Here is a 3,998-nt window from a genome sequence, read left to right as displayed (position 1 = left end):
CCTTATAAAAAAATTTTAAAAAATCCCGAACCGCAAAAAGTTTCGAAAATCATGAAAAATAGAAAACGAGTCATCTTCCAACGAAACTTCACGTGAAGGCTTAGGGGACCATTGTATGAATTTACAAGCCATAAAAATGGCATTGGCACGGCAGAAATTTGAAGATGTGCCTAAACCCACCAGGGCCCAGCGTGTGCCGATGGTGCTCGAGGCAACCGCCCGCACCAGGGCCCAGTGTGTGCCGATGGTGCTCGAGGCAAGCGCCCGCACCAGGGCCCAGCGTGTGCCGACGGTGGTCGAGGCAACCGCCCGCACCAGGGCCGATAGTGTGCCGATGGTGCTCGAGGCAACCTGTCGCACCAGGGCCCAGCGTGTGCCGATGGTGATCGAGGCAACCTGCCGCACCAGGGCCCAGCGTGTGCCGATGCTGGTCGAGGCAAGCGCCCGCACCAGCGCCCAGCGTGTGCCGATGGTGCTCGAGGCAACCGACCGCACCAGGGCCCAGCGTGTGCCGATGGTGCTCGAGGCAACCTGCCGCACCAGGGCCCAGCGTGTGCCGATGGCGCTCGAGGCAAGCTCCCGCACCAGGGCCCAGCGTGTGCCGATGGTGCTCGAGGCAACCTGCCGCACCAGGGCCCAGCGTGTGCCGATGGTGCTCGAGGCAACCTGCCGCACCAGGGCCCAGCGTGTGCGGATGGTGCTCGAGGCAAGCGCCCGCACCAGGGCCCAGCGTGTGCCGATGGTGCTCGAGGTAACCGACCGCACCAGGGCCGAGCGTGTGCCGATGGTGCTCGAGGCAAGCGCCCGCACCAGGGCCCAGCGTGTGCCGATGGTGGTCGAGGCAACCTGCCGCACCAGGGCCCAGCGTGTGCCGATGGTGGTCGAGGCAAGCGCCCGCACCAGGGCCCAGCGTGTGCCGATGGTGGTCGAGGCAACCTGCCGCACCAGGGCCCAGCGTGTGCCGATGGTGCTCGAGGCAACCGACCGCACCAGGGCGGAGCGTGTGCCGATGGTGGTCGAGGCAAGCGCCCGCACCAGGGCCCAGCGTGTGCCGATGGTGGTCGAGGCTGCCGATGGTGCTCGAGGCAACCGACCGCACCAGGGCCCAGCGTGTGCCGATGGTGGTCGAGGCTGCCGATGGTGGTCGAGGCAACCTGCCGCACCAGGGCCCAGCGTGTGCCGATGGTGCTCGAGGCAACCGACCGCACCAGGGCCGAGCGTGTGCTGATGGTGCTCGAGGCAAGCTGCCGCACCAGGGCCCAGCGTGTGCCGATGGTGGTCGAGGCAACCGCCCGCACCAGGGCCCAGCGTGTGCCGATGGTGATCGAGGCAACCGACCGCACCAGGGCCCAGCGTGTGCCGATGGTGCTCGAGGCAACCTGCCGCACCAGGGCCCAGCGTGTGCCGATGGTGGTCGAGGCAACCTGCCGCACCAGGGCCCACCGTGTGCCGATGGTGGTCGAGGCAAGCGCCCGCACCAGGGCCCAGCGTGTGTCGATGGTGGTCGAGGCAACCGACCGCACCAGGGCCCAGCGTGTGCCGATGGTGCTCGAGGCAACCTGCCGCACCAGGGCCCAGCGTGTGCCGATGGTGGTCGAGGCAAGCGCCCGCACCAGGGCCCAGCGTGTGCCGATGGTGCTCGAGGCAACCGCCCGCACCAGGGCCCAGTGTGTGCCGATGGTGCTCGAGGCAAGCGCCCGCACCAGGGCCCAGCGTGTGCCGACGGTGGTCGAGGCAACCGCCCGCACCAGGGCCGATAGTGTGCCGATGGTGCTCGAGGCAACCTGTCGCACCAGGGCCCAGCGTGTGCCGATGGTGATCGAGGCAACCTGCCGCACCAGGGCCCAGCGTGTGCCGATGCTGGTCGAGGCAAGCGCCCGCACCAGCGCCCAGCGTGTGCCGATGGTGCTCGAGGCAACCGACCGCACCAGGGCCCAGCGTGTGCCGATGGTGCTCGAGGCAACCTGCCGCACCAGGGCCCAGCGTGTGCCGATGGCGCTCGAGGCAAGCTCCCGCACCAGGGCCCAGCGTGTGCCGATGGTGCTCGAGGCAACCTGCCGCACCAGGGCCCAGCGTGTGCCGATGGTGCTCGAGGCAACCTGCCGCACCAGGGCCCAGCGTGTGCGGATGGTGCTCGAGGCAAGCGCCCGCACCAGGGCCCAGCGTGTGCCGATGGTGGTCGAGGCAACCGCCCGCACCAGGGCCCAGCGTGTGCCGATGGTGGTCGAGGCAACCTGCCGCACCAGGGCCCAGCGTGTGCCGATGGTGCTCGAGGCAACCTGCCGCACCAGGGCCCAGCGTGTGCCGAAGGTGCTCGAGGCAACCGACCGCACCAGGGCCCAGCGTGTGCCGATGGTGGTCGAGGCAACCGCCCGCACCAGGGCCCAGCGTGTGCCGATGGTGGTCGAGGCTGCCGATGATGGTCGAGGCAACCTGCCGCACCAGGGCCCAGCGTGTGCCGATGGTGCTCGAGGTAACCGACCGCACCAGGGCCGAGCGTGTGCCGATGGTGCTCGAGGCAAGTGCCCGCACCAGGGCCCAGCGTGTGCCGATGGTGGTCGAGGCAACCTGCCGCACCAGGGCCCAGCGTGTGCCGATGGTGGTCGAGGCAAGCGCCCGCACCAGGGCCCAGCGTGTGCCGATGGTGGTCGAGGCAACCTGCCGCACCAGGGCCCAGCGTGTGCCGATGGTGCTCGAGGCAACCGACCGCACCAGGGCGGAGCGTGTGCCGATGGTGGTCGAGGCAAGCGCCCGCACCAGGGCCCAGCGTGTGCCGATGGTGGTCGAGGCAACCTGCCGCACCAGGGCCCAGCGTGTGCCGATGGTGCTCGAGGCAACCGACCGCACCAGGGCCCAGCGTGTGCCGATGGTGGTCGAGGCTGCCGATGGTGGTCGAGGCAACCTGCCGCACCAGGGCCCAGCGTGTGCCGATGGTGCTCGAGGCAACCGACCGCACCAGGGCCGAGCGTGTGCTGATGGTGCTCGAGGCAAGCTACCGCAACAGGGCCCAGCGTGTGCCGATGGTGGTCGAGGCAACCGCCCGCACCAGGGCCCAGCGTGTGCCGATGGTGATCGAGGCAACCGACCGCACCAGGGCCCAGCGTGTGCCGATGGTGCTCGAGGCAACCTGCCGCACCAGGGCCCAGCGTGTGCCGATGGTGGTCGAGGCAACCTGCCGCACCAGGGCCCACCGTGTGCCGATGGTGGTCGAGGCAAGCGCCCGCACCAGGGCCCAGCGTGTGCCGATGGTGGTCGAGGCAACCGACCGCACCAGGGCCCAGCGTGTGCCGATGGTGCTCGAGGCAACCTGCCGCACCAGGGCCCAGCGTGTGCCGATGGTGGTCGAGGCAAGCGCCCGCACCAGGGCCCAGCGTGTGCCGATGGTGGTCGAGGCAAGCGCCCGCACCAGGGCCCAGCGTGTGCCGATGGTGGTCGAGGCAACCGACCGCACCAGGGCCCAGCGTGTGCCGATGGTGGTCGAGGCAAGCGCCCGCACCAGGGCCCAGCGTGTGCCGATGGTGGTCGAGGCAACCTGTCGCACCAGGGCCCAGCGTGTGCCGATGGTGGTCGAGGCAAGCGCCCGCACCAGGGCCCAACGTGTGCCGATGGTGCTGGGGGCAACCGCCCGCACCAGGGCCCAGCGTGTGCCGATGGTGATCGAGGCAGGCGCCCGCACCAGGGCCCAGCGTGTGCCGATGGTGGTCGAGGCAAGCGCCCGCACCAGTGCCCAGCGTGTGCCGATGGTGGTCGAGGCAAGCGCCCGCACCAGGGCCCAGCTTTTGCCGATGGTGATCGAGGCAACCGGCCGCTCCAGGGCCCAGCGTGTGCCGATGGTTATCGGGGCAACCGGCCGCACCAGGGCCCAGGGTCTGCCGATGGTGCTCGAGGCAACCGCCCGCACCAAGGCTCAGCATGTGCCGCTGGTGATCGAGGCAACAACCCACACCAGGGCCCAGCTTGTGCCGATGGCGGTCGAGGCAGGTGCCCGTACCGAAGGG

Source organism: Durio zibethinus, unplaced genomic scaffold (genome assembly GCF_047325235.1).
Source record: "Durio zibethinus cultivar Kanyao isolate XHJ-2024 unplaced genomic scaffold, ASM4732523v1 HiC_scaffold_388, whole genome shotgun sequence".
In the NCBI taxonomy this organism is placed as follows: domain Eukaryota; kingdom Viridiplantae; phylum Streptophyta; class Magnoliopsida; order Malvales; family Malvaceae; genus Durio; species Durio zibethinus.
The sequence above is the reverse complement of the archived record's forward strand: the minus strand, read 5'-3'. Positions refer to the sequence as shown.